The sequence below is a fragment of the Meles meles genome, chromosome 19 (genome assembly GCF_922984935.1).
Source record: "Meles meles chromosome 19, mMelMel3.1 paternal haplotype, whole genome shotgun sequence".
Lineage (NCBI taxonomy): Eukaryota > Metazoa > Chordata > Mammalia > Carnivora > Mustelidae > Meles > Meles meles.
In genome coordinates this window covers 8,550,953-8,567,884 of record NC_060084.1, presented here as the reverse complement: position 1 = coordinate 8,567,884, position 16,932 = coordinate 8,550,953, and the positions used below count along the sequence as shown (strand labels likewise).

Here is a 16,932-nt window from a genome sequence, read left to right as displayed (position 1 = left end):
TGGAAAAGATAGTTTAAAAAAACCGTTGGTACGGTCTGCTCTCTTTAAAGCGGCACAAGTCGTGGGTTTGCTGTGCTGTTTAACCAGTGATTCCGCGTTGGTATGGAGCCGTCGAGACGCGTGAGTGTGGCCATCGCCGTCTCTGTGGGAACTTTTCCAAACAGCCTCCTCGCTCAGCACAGGAATGTTTGACAGCACACCTCCAGGACAGGTAACCTCTTACTCTCCCCACGACCCTGCCCACCTTGAGACCCCCGGAGCGCAGAACGTCTACTGCCGAGGGGTGTCTCCCACCTGCGAATGTGGTTGAGAACCACTGGCCCTTTTATGATTACTTCCCACGTGTATTGTTGACAGCCTGATAGCGGCACTTTCTTCTGAATCTGGAAAAAAAAAAATTTTCGGTTTTGAAGTTGATGCACTTGTTAAAGGAAGCAGGAAAGTCATCCCAGCTCTTTGAGACAGAGTACAGTAGAGAAAGAGGATGTATAGTTCTTTCCTCCACCTCTCAGACCCCTGGGACCCAAGGGGGTTCAACAGCTGCCCGAACCTGGTTTCATTTTGTTTTCTCTCTCGTTTGAAGCCTAGAACTTTTATTGCTTTGGAATCGAACTGTTTCAGGTCCCTGAAGTCCTCAGAAAGGCCTCGCTGGCTCAGTGCAAGCCTCTTGCCCTGCTGCAGGCTCGGCTTGTGTTCAGTAACCCTGACGGTTCTTCCAAACCACTCACCGGTCCTTCCTGGCCTCCAGCCCTGCATTCCCCTTCACTTCATAAATGTAGCTCTTTAACTCGGTCCCTTGATTACTTCACGTAATTGATCTGTTGGCTGAAAAATGAGTGGTTCCATCTCAGGGGTAGGAGTCAAACCAGATTCTGCCCAGGGACACGTGTGTCGGTGGGAGGTCTGCTTCTCTGGAGACAGTGGTCAGTGGCATTGCAACCCAATCCATGTCTGGTACTGCACAGGGTCTCACTGGGTGGTGCGGTGGCCAGGCCTGGCCTTGCTTGGGCTCATTCACTTGTTCATTCATTCACTCATTCATTTTTTCCTTAACATAAAATTATTTATCGGATGCATTTCCAACTCTGTTGGAAGTCTTAGGTCACATTTTCGGCAAAGCCCCTCTGCCTCCTGCAGAGGCAAGGCCTCCATACAGACAACGTTCTCGGGGTACACACCTCGGCATTCCTCTGCCGCCGTGTAGGCTTTAGAGCACATGCAGCGAAAATAGTAAGACTCCTTTCTGGGCAGAGAAAAAGTTACACCGGGCATTCCAGATCTCATTAATCTGCCATGATTTCGGTGTGCTTTTCCAAAGCTGAACTTGTTTATACTTACGAGTATGCTTTACAAATATTAGGGACTATTTTTATGGACGCTCGAGTTACTGACGACAAAAATGAGCAAAGCTCGTTGTTCATCACCATCACCGGCATCATCACGGGGACAACAACAATCTCTCCTTTTCTCTCGCATCTTCCAGCAATTCTTAGAGGCCGCATGTATATTTATCTTACAACATAATCTTAGTATTTAGCACATGCTGAGTCTTTGATTTCTTGTTTTCAACTGTGCGTCTTTAGAACTGGAATATTCAGAGCTGCTTTCTGGCATGCGTTTGGGCTGAAATGCCGAGGAATTTAGAGGATGTTTCCAGCTCAGGTTCAGCCGGTACGCGTGCAGGGAGAGTGGAAGTCACCGGCTGTCAAAGGAGAGTTCCTGAGTCACTGAGGAGATTGCCACCAACTTAATTAGCAGCTGGAGGGACGGGACCCGGGAATCTGCACTTGATTCCCACGTTGCAGGTGATCCCTCTCAACCCCGAAGTTTGAGAACCCTTGGGCCATACAGTCACTTCTTCCACAGCTGGTTTTTGTTCATTATAAAAATGATATATGTACAGTCAAGACATAAACAAATAATAGGGAGGGGGAAATCTCTTTTGCTCCTGGCACCTAACCTAAAACCTTTAAGGTTTTGAACTATTTCCTTTCACTCTTTTTCTCCCCAGCTCTCCATCCATAAGTTTTTAATCTATAGTAGAGCTGACTTCTCCTCTTACCGTTATTACTTACATGTGTTCATTAATTTCCTCTTAACAGCTCTGTGTGATAGGTATGATCATACCCATTTTGCAGGTAGGAACGTTGAGGCAAGAGGAGGCTTCCATACATAGTATACACACAGTTTGACAGCCTGCTTCGCTCCCTTAGGACTACAGCCAAAGATATATTAAGCTATTTTTCACCATTGTATTTTTCTTGTTTCTCTGGGCGGTAACTGGCAGACTTGAATTTAGTTAACTTCAGCTTTAATGTTGGATTAAGTGCACAGCTCCCAATTTTCAGCATCATAAATAAGATATTTGTTAAAGTGGGTTTCATTTTCTTTCTATACATAGAATTTGGGGGGGTGTTTCTTAAAAAATTGAATCTTCGGGGGCGCCTGGGTGGCTCAGTGGGTTAAAGCCTCTGCCTTCAGCTCAGGTCATGATCTCAGGGTCCTGGGATTGAGCCCCGCATGGGGCTCTCTGCTCAGCAGGGACCCTGCTTCCCTTCCTCTCTCTCTGGCTGCCTCTCTACCTACCTGTGATCTCTGTCTGTCAAATAAATAAATAAAAAATTAAAAAAAAACAAAACAAAACAAAAAAAAATTGAATCTTTGGTCAAAAACATCTGAGCCCCTAATCTGTGGCTGTGATTTCTAAGAGAGGGCCACCATGATTTATCACTGTGTCATTTTCTCAGGGGGCTATTATGAAGCACATCCCAACTCCGTATTAGGGAACGAACTGTCACATGTTAGTGAAAGTTGTGGCTTATTTATAACCACACACAGTATCGTGTCTGCTACCCTCACAGAAATCTAAGTAGAAGAATCACTTTTTCCTGGTAGCTGGGTGACTTGATTTCTTACAATCTGGTGGGCCTTCTTAGAAACCCAGAAACGCAGCCCTTCATCTTCCTTTCGCAAAGACCTCGTTCTCACCCTTTTCCTGTGGCAGAATTCCATGAAGCTGTTGTGGCTCTATGGAGGACGCAAGATAACATGTTTTTCAGAGAATCAGAATGATACCGCGGGCTCGTTTTTGGTCCAACCTGCCACGCTCCAGGCCAGCCCCTTGTGTCTGCAGCTGCGTCCTCCTACTCCCCCGTGTGCTCCAGACTCCCCCACCAAAGCTGCCCACGCCTCTTCACAGCTCTCAGCCACAGCGATGGACTCAGGGACCCTGCCACAAGGGAGGGACCGTGGAAAAAGCAGAGACTTTACAGTCAGACAAATGGGACCGAACGCTACGCTTCACTAGCTGTTGGCTGCGTAATTGCGGTCCACTTACTTCCAACTTCTTGCCTCAGTTTCCTTTTCTGCCCAACAGGCACAGTGAAACTTATCACAGAAAGTTGTTATGAAGATGGCATTACTTGTATATGTAAATAACAACAGTAACAATGGTAACGGTTACGATGTACCAGACGCTTCCTGCGTGCCCAGGTCGGCGTTCATCACACCTTACACCTGTTACCCAGAGTCCTCCTTCTTGTTATCCTAAGAGTTCCGTGGTATTATCGTTCCCATTTTGTGGGTGAGGTTTTAAAGAGGTGAGCAGTTAGGTTGAACTGTATGAAACTGTCATTTCTGTGGGTACGAATGGTCAACTGCTCTCAGTTTCATAGGGTCCAACCTAATTATGTGCCCAGGTCTCCTAGGGAAGAGGTAGTAGAACCTGGATTTTAACCCACTGCCGTCCAACACCTAAGCCCATGCTCCCTGGTGTCCCACTGGAGTCTGAAATACTTGGCAGCAAGCCTCGCAGACACCAGAGATTTCAAAGCTGCTTGTTTCTTTTGTCTTATTTTGGCCTACCCCGTCCACCACGAAAACGCACCCAAGTCGAAGATCAACCCAGGTCCCTGGGCTCTGGCAAACATCAGAATTCTGAACTTCAACGTGGAGCAGGGTACCCAGAGCAAACAATGGGGAAAATTGCCATGGCCGATCTCACAACGTGTGGATTGAAAAGACACACGCATGCACGCAGACCTGATTTGAATCGCATCTCTGAGTGGAAGCTAAGTAGGAGCTGAAAATGGCCTTTTAAAATACAGAACATAAGGATGCAATTCACAGAGATGGTCTAAACTGTAAACATGCAGCTGTGGGGTTTGCGAGGCTCAGTGCTTACATACCGTCAGCATACAAATTGTCAAGTATTTGAAGTTCCATTGTTGTTGGAAGGGCCTCACCCGGTGTCCTCAAATGGTCCCATCTCTTTTTTTAAACCGTAGGATTCATCTCTCAGAGCATATAGTGAAATATTAACACAGATAGCATATTAAGGGTAATAAGTATTTCTCAAATTCTTTTGTTTAATGATCATTCCTTATAGGATTCTTTAAAAAAAACATTCCAGAACTGAAGTTTGGGCTCTTCTGAACTCCTACAAGGAAGCCCTTGCATAAGGACTATTCCCAAATGTTCTGGATCCTTCTCCTGACTAGCCTCTCTCACGAATTCTTATGGACATGCATGGGGTTGTCTCCTAGCTCCTGCTTCCCCTTTCCAGCCTGGAAGCTATTCCCACTGGCTCTCCCATGGACGTCTTGGGAGGTACCATTTTGATTTGGCCTCACACACCTGAATTCTGCTGATCAGAACCTTCCCGCAAATGGCCAAGAATCTACCCCTACCACACTCAGGGCTTTTGAACTGGGAAGTTTTGGTCTCTTTCCATTGGCCAAAACCATGGACTTAAACCTGGCATTTGTCAGCATCATGTGGGTTTCCCTCCATGTAGAGAGGGGGCACGTCAGACATTTAGGCAGCTGAGTCCCTGGCTCCCATATTCCCCCAGGTCTGGCTGCCTCCCTAACCTCTCCATGGTTCCGTTACCCAGCTCTTCCTTGCATTCCACAGATGGACGAATTTCCCTTCATTTTGGTTGGGCTTTTGTCACTTGCAAGCCAACTGTCTGAAGAAGGTCTGCTCCTGGCCATGCATGACTTTGGGATCACTTTCGGATTCTCATGGCTCAGGAAGGAGACTGTGCACATGCAATGTGTGCTAGTTTGGTAATTCAGGGTGGAAGGAGTTGGGAGGAGAGTCCCATGGAGGCAAACGGACCTTTCTTCCTCTAGGCTCCCTCAGCACACTGTCCACAGCTCCATTTTTAACCTTGATGCTGCAGTATCGTATCTGCCCATTGACTCTCTCGCTGTAGGAGATTCTGAGGCACTTGGAAGGTAGGAATTAAATCCAAATCAAGAAGTAAATCCCCAGCCTTTAGCACAGTTCCTGGCATGAGTGAAAAATTCATAAGCATTTTTTGGATTGAACTGAATTAGTTGAAAGTATTTAAAGGACTTGATGGATGGAGGGGGTTGAACAGTGTATAGCCCAGCTGGATCCAATTGTGATGATTCCTGGCCCATCTCTTAGAATCAGACTGGCATAGGCTCTTTCATCCAACGTGGAAGCCGTACTTTCTCTTTCAATCATGCCTTCTAAATCTCCGTCCACAAGCTCTCAAGAGCTTGAGCAAGTCACTTAAACTCTTTTAGTCTTCATTTCTTCGGATGCTGTTGATGAGATCTACGCGTAAGGATTATGGTCAGTATTAAATTATATGGTCCATCGGAAGTGTTTAATCCCATTGCCAGCACATAGTAGGTGCTCAGTAAATAATCTTCAATCATTTTTTTCCTCCTAACTGTAGATCAAAGAGGGTTGGCCCTAGAGTTATTTTTCCCCCCACAATTTGGCAGAGAAATCAGTGAAGCACAAATATACCACATTTGACTTGCATTGGTCATGGTAGGTTAACTGTTTTCACAGACGACTTTAAACTCTGTGCCTTAACCTAATATATTTTCTTGCTCATACAACATCCAGTATAGATGTACCTAGTTGTGAAGCTGTCTTCCAAATAGAGATTTAGGGACAGAGGCTCCCTCCATCATCTATGACTGCCGTTTTTATTGTTGGCCTCCATGGTCTCAGGAAAAGTAGGAAAGAATGGAGAAATGACAGTGGTTACTTAATGTACATGAGCCCAGAAGTGACATATGTCACCTTCAGATCACATACCATGGGCAGAAGTAGTTGTGTGGCCCAATTTAGACATGGGGGCCTGAGGAATGTACACCTTGACTAGGACGCAGTGTCCCAGCAATGCCTCTACTTTATGAAAAATGGGCCTAGATTAGTGGTGGTCCACCAGCCACCTCAGAGACAGGACTGTGACTTGTTTTATTTTGTTTTTAAGCAAAGTTTGGTTATTTTCTTTCCCCCACAGGAATCTTGGTGGCCACAAGGCCACGAATCTTTTTGACACATTACTTCCTTTCCCATGGGATACTCTCTGAATATGCCAAGTTTTTTGTGATTATGAAGCCCCTAGACAAGTGCTATGGGGTCACTGTTCTCTAGCACACATCCCTTAGACTCCCCATCACGAGACCCCCCGTCCAGCAGCAACCGACTTTAGTCTGTCAGTCTAGGCACTTGTTTCGTGCCACCTCTTTTTTTTCTTGAGCTGTCCAAGAAAATGTGATGAGAGTTATCACCTATCTGTCCATCTGTCCATCCGTCCATCCACCCATCCACCCATCCACCCATTCACCCATCCATCCATCCATCCATCCGTCTATTCACTGTCCTTCCATCCATCCACCCATCCATCCGTCCACCCATCCATCCATCCATCCACCTTTGCCCTCATCCATTGACTATCCATCCATGCCAGGTTCTCAGTCCTGTGACTCTCTGGATCAGACTCTCTCCCTCCAGGTTGTTTGCCCCTTTCCTCCGCTGCATTTTTGAACCATCTGGTTCCCATCATTCCTACTTCCTCTTGTCACCTGGTGCTTCAGTTTTGCCTGTAGTCACATGAAATTTTCCTTAAACACTCAGCCTTGACCTCTTGTTCACTCACTCTTTCACCATCCTTCACTCATCTTGCTTCCTTATTTTGTGGCATTTTATGTATTTAATGGTTGCAATGTGATTACAACATACTTCTTTATGTCTAACACAGTCTTTGCAACAGGAAACAAGATCATTATTTTGCAGACACAACAAATTCTGCAAGCATATGTCCTTGGGATGAGGACGTGGGGGGTAGACACAAATATGATTACCACATATGCCGCTCTGGGCATAGCTTTGCCCCAGTGCACAAACACAGAATATTTGGCAAGCTGAAAACGAGCTAAAAGAGATTCTTAAGAATTTCCCTTCACAACCCAAGGATACCGGTCAAGATTCCTGATTTTATTTCTCATGTATTTGTTGAGTAGCTATTCTTCCATATACCAAGCACTGTTCTAGGCTCTTGAGACATGCAGCAGGGCATGAAACAGAAAATTCATTGTCTTCCCTGCTTCTTTGGGTTCCAACTAATAGGAATCTTTTGAGCTAACTTACGAAAAAAAGTTGGGGAGGGGCAGGAGGGAAGGGTATGATGGTGTATCAAGATACAGGAGAGTCCCATGGAATCCCATCGTTGACACTTCCAGCACAGTTCTGTGGTGATGAAAAAAAAAGACCTTTCCAGCTTGAAATACACACACACACACACTCCTTCACAGTCTTTTCTTTATTTCTCGACCATGGATTTGAACATACCTATCATAGAATTTTCGGGGTATGTTCCTGGGGGTCATGTTTCCAACCCCTGCCTAGAAATAAGGAAGTTGTTGGTTGGAACTAGGCTACTTCTGCCAGCTTTAAGTTGGTCATTGTCATTGAGTTACCTGCTTCTGACAGTCATCTTCATGACAGTGTGGTATAGTGAGCCAGACCGTGTGCTCGGGCATCAGACCTTCTCGACTCTGCTATTTGCTATTGGTTCAGCTCTGGACAAGAATCCAATCTCTCTGAGCTTTAGTTTTCTGACTGGCCACATCTCTTCTCACTATTCTAGTTTGAAAGGAATGCGTATCAGTGGATTGAGATTCCTGGCTATTCCCAACATGAGGAGCAGCCTGTAGACCAAGCTGCGGGAATTCAGACCGTACCTCATACAGGCCTCGTAAAGGCTTTCCATAAGAAGTGGGAGTTTCTCTCACGCTCGCCTTCCTTGTTGTCTGGCTGCCTCTGGTCTACGACAGAAACCTTGTGTGCTTGGGTGACAAAGCAGATTGCTTCCTCCCACTTCTGTGGCTTAGGACCCCTTTCTCTACCCTAGTTTCACTCTGATTGGCGAGTTCACTCAGAGTGAAACCTTAGCAAAACCTCAAGGTTTGGCTTAACTGCAAAGGGGTGGTTCATATCAGATTCGTACCCCAGAAGCAGAAGACCACTCGTGAGAAATTCCGTAAGCACAAGAGTGTGGTTTATGTCAAAATCAGTCTGTTGGAATGAAGCTATTCAGTGCCAGGTGGAAATACAGCATCATCAACTAGCATCTCCAGGCCTTGGAACCTCTAACTCAGCACCAGCTAGTGGACTAAGCACTGGGGAGCTTGTGACCAATCCAGTTCCCTGACAACCATCTGAAATAATATTAAGCATAATCATAAGTGATATTAAAGTATGTCATCTCAGGAGACAGAGGCGGGGAGAGAAAAGCCAACACTTGAGAGTCAGATGGACTTTGGCCTCAGACTGAGCTCTGCTTCTTAATATCTGGACCTCATTTGTGTCCCAGAGCCTTATTGTACAACGCAGGTAATACCAACCGCATGGATTTGCGAAGAAAATTAAATCAGGTGAGGACTGTAAGGTCACCTTGCACAGAGGTGGGAGAAGCAGGTGCTCAAAAATGCCTCCTTATCTGGCCTTTAGTTTTCGTTTTTGCTTTGTTTTTAGAGAGAGAGCACACATGCCTGTGTACACATAGGAGCAGAGGGCAGAGGAAGAGGGAGAGAGAGACTCTCAAGCAGATTCCATGCCCAGCGTGGAGCCCAGCTTGGGCTTCCATCTCATGACCCTGAGATCACAACCCAAGCCAAAATCAGGAGTCAGATGCTTAACCGACTGAGCCACCCAGACACCCCCTTCTCTGGTCATTTTGTAGATCTATGGGCAAGTAGCCCAAAGGAGCTATGGCCTGTCCCATCCACCAGGTCCTTCAACTGAGGCTTATCGAGGCCAGTGAATGGCCCAGCATGGCACACGTAGTAGGTGGCTGGTGCGCATAATAAAAAGTTCCAGAGGGGGGCGCCTGGGTGGCTCAGTGGATTAAGCCGCTGCCTTCGGCTCAGGTCATGATCTCAGGGCCCTGGGATCGAGCCCCGCGTCGGACTCTCTGCTCCGCGGGGAGCCTGCTTCCTCCTCTCTCTCTGCCTGTTTCTCTGCCTACTTGTGATCTCTCTCTCTGTCAAATAAATAAATAAAATCTTTAAAAAAAAAAAAAGTTCCAGAGGGGCTCATTTGGGGAGACCAGAGATACAAGAAGACACCTCTTAACATTCTGAAATCTGTTTCAGAGACTAATGCGAGCATCTCTGTCAACTCTTACCAAAGAGAACACTAGAATTCAGAGCTTGTGGCTTTCAGCCATTTTCATCTTTCTGATACGTCTACACGAGATCAAGAATGAGGCACCTGGCACCTATTAGGCTCTCAGTAGTTGGCAGTCCTGTGTGAGTCATCATGCCTCGTCTCAAACACTGGGGCGCGACTTGGGAACAGGGTAGAGGTGCACTTTCTTGCTTCCCTTGACAATAGGCCTTGCCCTGTGATTTGCTTTGGCCCATGACATGGAGGCAAAAGTGACACGTGTCAGTTCCAGGAGGAAATTTTAAGATCCACCCCAACTCCTTCCCATGCTCCGGCAATCAAGGGAGCAAATACCCTGACGGGAGGAGCCTCTGTCCTCCTGGGTGCCTGAGTGACCCCAGTTCCCAGAGCTTTCCTGCTCCTCATCGTCATGGGACGTGGGGGTGAGTGAGGAGGAGACCTTTGTTATGTTACGTCACTAAGACCTTGGACTCGTTTGTTACTGCAGCAGGACTTAGCCTATCTTTGCCTAATGCGGACCTTTCCTGTCTCTTAAACTTCGCACCAGTATTGTTTTATTCATCTGCTTATCCATGCTTATGACTTCAGCCTCCCTCCAAGTGCACTACAAGCTCTGAAGCATGATAAGACAATTAGGTTCAAAGCAAAACAAAGACAATTGCGTGGCACAGAGGGAATATACTGCTACAGTAAACCAATCGCTAACACCCGGCCCTGAATTTGCGCAGAGTTTTTACAGAGGCACCGAGGGAGCTGTGTGGTGTTCTTGTCTAACTCCTTGGCAACATTTATGCATTTGTGTCGGAAGGTCTTTTGCCAGATGGTTAAAATGTTCATGCTCCTACTTTGTTTTAACGCAAACTGACATTTCTTCATCTTCCTGCAGTGGGTTTCTTTTATGAGGTCGTACTTTGCATTTTCATAGAAAGAATTTCTGACTCCCCGTCAGGAGCCCACCCTGTAGTTTCTGTGGGGCCTGGATTGGTTAACCACTCGCTTCGGTTTTAAGGCGCCAAGGGCAGAACCGACCATCGTAAACTTCTTGATTTACACTGTGGTGGAGAGTGCCTGAGAAGCCAGAGGGAAACAGGAAGGCGCTGTTTTGGGAGCCCCAAGGAAAGCCGGGCCACAGCTCTGGGGTACTCTTGGCGGTCGGCAAGCCAGCGTGAAGAGAACCATGCATATTTGTAGACGGTTTTCTTATTCCTAGTGACTAGCCTGAGAGGGACGCTGACCCCGAGCACTGGGAGCTTTACAGATAGATGCATACATCTAAATTAACCCTAAGATCAAAAGGGAATCACAAAAATAAGTAATAAAAGTAACTGATAAAAATAGTAATAGATGATACCCCAACTAAATAATACACATAAAATAAATAATTTCTAAAATAAATAGTGCTGCCAGCTTATAGTGAGAAATTTGTAAATATTATCTCTTTTAATCCTCACAATAACCCTCTGAGTTAGGGTTTGCTGTGTTTTGTGCAAAGAAGAAAGAAGTGTATCTTAAGTGATAGGAAATCAAACATGCTGTCCTTTGCTCATTCCGCTATTTATTTGCTTCTGTGCCGATATGTAAATACGTCTGGATGTACTGGGTTTAAGAAGAAAAGCACTGAAGTGTTGTGCCTCTCTCCGGGCTCTCTCGGGAGCTACGCTGGTCCTCTTCTCTTTCAAAACCACATTCTGTGCCTCTCTCAGATGCTCCCAGCAGCCAGCACCAACACACCGCTATCTGGGTCATTACAGTGACCACAGTGGCCAAGGAACTGATGTGAGGTTGAGCCGAGCCTTAGCGCCTTGTCTACAAACTGGGCCTTTCACCGGTCCGGGAGGTCCCCATTGGGCGGTCTGCGTAGCTGATCTTTGGGAAAGCGCTCAGCTTCCCAGCTTACTGGGCAGATGTGGGCACAGACTTGGGCTGTGTGTTTTTCTCTTTTGCTGCCTCACCACGGAGAATTTGAACTCACTAAAAATGGAAATTCCATTGGAAAATGTAGCTTTCTCTCCTCACTGATTCTACTCAAGGATTGGTCAGTGAAAATGATCCAAAGAGAATTTTTAACATGTTCATTACAAAGTTATATCATCTTTATGGTTCATAGTTACCCCATAGTCAGAGGGATTCTAGGAGTACCAGCAGAAATATTGTCAGCAAGAAAGAAGACAAATTATTTTGTATTCTGGCCATTCTCAACATTATTGAAAATGATCACATTGCTACTTTATTTTTCTTTGTAAATGTAAAAATTCCCAGCACACAGTAGATGTTTGTGGGGTACCTGGGGGGTTCAGTCGGTTAAAGCCTCTGCCTTCAGATCATGCTCAGACCTCTGCTCAGGTCATGATCCCAGGGTCTTGGGATCGAGCCCCGCATCGGGCTCTCTGCTCAACAGGGAGCTTGCTTCCTCCTCTGTCTCTGCCTGCCTCTCTGCCTACTTGTGATCTCTGTCAAATAAATAAACTTTTTAAAAATCTTTAAAATAAATGTTACTGCTCTTATCTGAGAAGGCAAGGCAACTTTCTTCAACTTTTATTTGCAAAACTCCAAAGGTAGTTACCAAAAATGCAAATTTTAGGAAGTTTTATTATCCATTATTGTTACTATTTTAATTCAATCAGTATACAGTGGTCAAATTTGTACGAGGATATGCAAGCTTAGAGCTGTAAAACAGTGTCTTCTGCTAGTTCTTAAAACTTTCTGAGGATTCAGAGCTCAGATTTACTGAAATTTACTTCCTGAAAGAAAATTAACTTACCATGGCAGAATCAGGACACATTGTCAGTACTCTCCAAATTCCAAACTGGTGAGTTCATCTCTCCTCTGGGTGTAGGCCCTGACTTACGGGTGTGGATGAAAAGTCTATGTGTCCCGTCAGAGTAGGTCATCTTTACACTACGGACTTTTCAGAGCACGACACCCCATGTCTGAAAGGAGAATAGCAAGACATCCAACCCAGGGAAGGCAGATCCCTGAGATGGCGCCGGCCTCTCGACAGACAGCGCAGGTGGCCCTGAGACCCTCAACTAGGCACCAGATGGGGTAGGAAGGGCAGGGAGGGTGGCAGGTATTCTCACTTTGTTGGTGAGAGAGCAGGTGTCCTGATGAGGAGTGGACTCATGAGCTTTTGTGGAACAGCCTGGGAATCTTCCAGGATTCTAGGCCCTTGGGTTGAGTCTTCAAGAGTAACACGGGCTGGTGCTTCTTTCTCCCACCCAGAGTCACATGTACCATGTAGACATCTGGAATGTTCTCAGAAGAAGCTTGGTTCTTCGTATGTTCAGAGGGAAGAGGCAGAAAGAAGCAAGAACAGGCAGAGGAGAAGAAAGCCACTCATGTATCAAACAGAGATTATCTCAGCAAACATCATTGTGTTTAATAATCAAATTGGATGGTTTGCAGGCAGTTCTCAATTTTCAGGGCCCTTTGGGCCAAGCCTGGAATAATTGGTTTAGGATTCCTCATCTCACCCCATGTGGGAAGAAGAAACTTAGAAGAAGTTGGCCAAGAGGCAGTAGGACTCCTTGCTGGACAAGAAGGTCTGAGTGATGAGGGTTTGCCTTCACGTTAGGTGGGGAGAAGAATGACCGACAGTTGGCTGTTGGCCCACGACAAGGCCCTTCAGCCCTTGAGTTTGTGGTCCCATTGGAAGGGGAGACTTAAATTATTTCTACCAGCACTTTCTCTGGAGCTTGGCAAATTTTCTGCTTTCTTGCTTGCAAGGGTATCACTCTAATCACCCCATAAAATACGCAGCCTTTTGTAAGTGTGCATGCTGGGCACCAGGAGATGCTGAACAGCCAGCCTTGGAAAGAATAGGAAGGGGCGGGATATTCTGGACCCAAGGAGACATAGGGACCCTCAGCAAGAGGTGACCTTGGATCTTTATTCCAATGTTCCACCGCGATGCAGCCCAGCTCCCTGCGGCTCCCCTGAATTCAAGATTCTTTTGCTTCCTCATCATTCTTCGGCTTGCTCTTAAATTTGACTTATACATCCCACTCTTGGCCCTTTTGATCTCTCTCTGTAGTATGACTTCATCTGGTGCTACCGACTCCATCAGATCCTAAAAGAGAAAAATCCATTGGGATCAGCTCCTCTTCCCAGGCCATGCCATTGGTCCCCAGCCAGGATGCAGACTATCTGGGCTCCATCCACGGAGCCTAGGCTTGCAGTCCTCAGCACAGCCTGTGGACGGGGCACTTGGAGGTTGAGAGGAAGCAGGACATCACAGGACACTGGACACTCTCTCCAGCACAGCAGTGCAGAAACGATACAGTGGCAGGAAGTCTACAGCGGGGCTTGCCCCCGTGAGCCTGCTTCGGGTCCGGATTCGGTGAAGACAAGCTTTGTGGAGCCCGGTGGGTCTGACTATGGAGCAGTGGGCAGCGTTGACGAGCTCCCTCATCTGCCGTCGGTGAAGGATGCAAAGGCCAACCTCACGGTCATAAGCGGAACATGGTCTGGGCCGCTGCACGCGTGCAGAGCCAGAGAAATGACCCGAAGAAGTACGGTGCTTTCTTTGGGGGTTTCTTTTTGACAGTAAGAGGGGTTTTCTAACTCGATCCTGTGGAGACCACTTTCGTTTCCATTTTTCTCAGATGCTACAACATCTACAAAGGGGCTCCTTTCACTGTGGCTACATCATTTCTCAGCCATGTGGTCCGTGTTTACAACCACATGATACTTATTAATGACCACAATTGGTACTCACTGTGGGCTGCTAGGAGAAGCTGAGCTATACCCCAAATACTCAGAGGGAATTCATAGCCTACCGAACAGCCGTGTCAAGAGAGGTCCAGGATACAATCTGACCCCCATCTTCTAAAGCTGAACGTACATTTTGATCAACTCTTTCCCAAAGCATCCTTAGTGTTGGAACATACTTTTTAATTTTATTTTATTTTTGACCTGATGTTTAATGTAATAAGGGAGTATATGATTGACTCCATGTATATTGAATATAGCTGTTATGAGGAAGGGAGACAATTCCATTTTGCCTGAATTAGGGCACTTTCATATCCTTCCTTTTGTGTAATTCACACAATTCCCATGCTACCAAGACCCTGAACTAAGAACGTTAAGTGCGGTTTTTCATCAGGAAGACAGAGTGTGATGTGTCCAGAGTTAGCTCTGCTATTTTGTGGCTGGGTGACTGATCTCTTAACCTCTTTGGAATCTATCCACATGTCAGTTCCTCATCTCGCAAGATTTGTGTACTATCCACATATTAGTTACCCATCTCGCAAGATTTGTGTACTGATTAGAAATGATATTCATGCTTTTTGGCAAAAGGGGGATAGCAAATGATCATTATCACGAATATTCAAGGTACCAGTGTTTATACATATGAACAGGAATTACTTCTTTGAATTGGCTCAGTTACTATATATTCCTCATTCCCTCAAATTGTCAGGCCTGGGTAACCGGATGTTTGCCCAGACCTTGCCATACCTTTTAGCTTTTGCCTGTTTTTCCCTGGGAAGGGGGTTTTCACAGCACTGGGGGTAGCATGTCTTCGCTGCTCCTGTTGTCATGGTGGCTGTGGGGGCGGCTCACTGGGGGCTTGGGTGCCTGAGAAAAGGAGTAAAAAACTCAACTGTGAAAACCCAAGAGAAACCGAAAGACCTGAACACTGGAAAAAAAAAAAAAAGAGAGAGAGAGAGAGAGAAAGAAAAAGAAAGAGCTTCAGGACTGAAGCGGTTAAGGACCTGGCTTTAACAGGAAGTGGGCAGAATATGCTGTTTTCAGTACGCTCATGGGAACTGAGTTGGAAAGTGCTGTGGTGAGTGTGTGTGGAAAAAGGGCTTTAATCAAGCTATAAATATCTGTTTCTTTGAAGTTTTATGACCAACAATTAATGTTACTGGAAGGCACATAGAGAGTTGTATCTTGACTCCGTAGATCTGAATGGGGCGGGGTCAGGTTACGATTCCCTCCTGGACGCTGTCCCTACTGATTCCCTTTCTGTGTGTGTGTGTGTGTGTGTGTGTGTGTGTGTGTGTGAGAGAGAGAGAGAGAGCACCCACGTGTGCACTCGAATCAGGCACAGGTGTCTCGAATCACCTTCTGCGTATATGACTATAGTATTCATGTACGCATTCATTCATTCCCCTGTTCATTCAGTTAACTAATGTTTATCAAAGGTCCTCTGTGTGCACACCCTGGTGATACATCAGTGTGCAAGGGAATAAAGCTCCTGCCCACAGGAAGTTTTTATTTTCCTTGTGGAAAGAGATGTTTAACAAATCAGGACATGTCAGGGAAAGTAAAGTGCTGTGAAGGTAATCTGCAGCTGTTAAGAGGACAGAGGGCAGGACAAGAGGCTGAGCAACTCAGAGGAGTCTCTCTGATGAGTTGCCTGTAACCAGACACCTGCATCATGATTTGGGATGAGGGGTGCTGGTATAGAGTAAGTACCAAGGTCCTGGGGCAGGCATGTGCTCAGGAAGGCTCTGAAGTGCCAAAGAAGCCAATGGGAGAGACCAAGGAGCCTGTGCAGAGAAGGTACTTACTACCAAGGTGCCTGGCTCTGCCCTGCTTTAGAGGTCTTGGAAGTCAAACTTTCCACTTCCCAGAAAACAAAACGAAAGTTGCAAAAAACAAAAGCAAAAACAAAACTCCCCCAGTACGTTGTAGACAGCACTGCTTTTTAATTTTTTTTTTAAGAATACTATGCCTCTTTTCTTTTTTTTTTAAATTTTTTTCTCTCACTTCTTGCTATATGCTGACCTCAGTGTTAGACAATTTTGTAATCTCATTCCTGCTTTGAAGCCCTTCCGTTGCTTTTTTGAGTGTCATTGAACTTGAAGACTAATAGGTGGTAGCAACATATACCTTCCCCCACTGGGTGCCCTTTATACCGAATCTCTGTTAAAATGAACTTCTGGAGTCTAGAGTTTGTGGTCCTCCAGATTCAGGACTTGGCTTGAGGGTCACCTGTGCTCTTCCTTTGGAGAAAGGGTTTACTAAGCAAGAATACTCCAGAACAATCTGGAGTCAGTCAGTCTACCCTTTGCAAGAAGGCAGTTGGGAGGTACCCTTGGGCACTTTAGACTCCTACTTACTCAAGGATATTCTCACCTATTCTTTTAAGGGCATTTGCTAGATAAATGTTGGTGTTCTAATGAGGCTTTCTGCACAGACTTGTCGGTGGTCTTTGGTACGTTTATTTGTTTATTTTGAAGAAAAGGCGTAATTCAGGTCAGCTTCCCTTCCAGGTTGTGTGAGCGAGCATTTTCCTCGTTGGGTTTCTTGGGTGCGGGGAGCTCTTTATGACTAATGGGATTCATTACATGTGTGTTTAGCCTGCCTATTAATAAGGCTTTAACAATATTAAAATCCAAAGAGATAATGGAGACGGAAGACTTTGGGGGCAAGGAATTGACTGTGCTGACGTGCTTGAAAACAGAGCAGCAAAACGGCAGCCACATCCGTGTCTTCCAGCAGCGGGGATCCCTTTCCTCT

General features: G+C 46.0%; 1 protein-coding gene across 1 annotated transcript in view; it reads left to right on the top strand.

The window, feature by feature from the left end:
• WWOX (WW domain containing oxidoreductase) overlaps positions 1 to 16,932 on the top strand; it is a 937,277-nt gene that overhangs the window by 806,914 nt on the left and 113,431 nt on the right. The gene's annotated exons all lie outside the window — the stretch shown is intronic.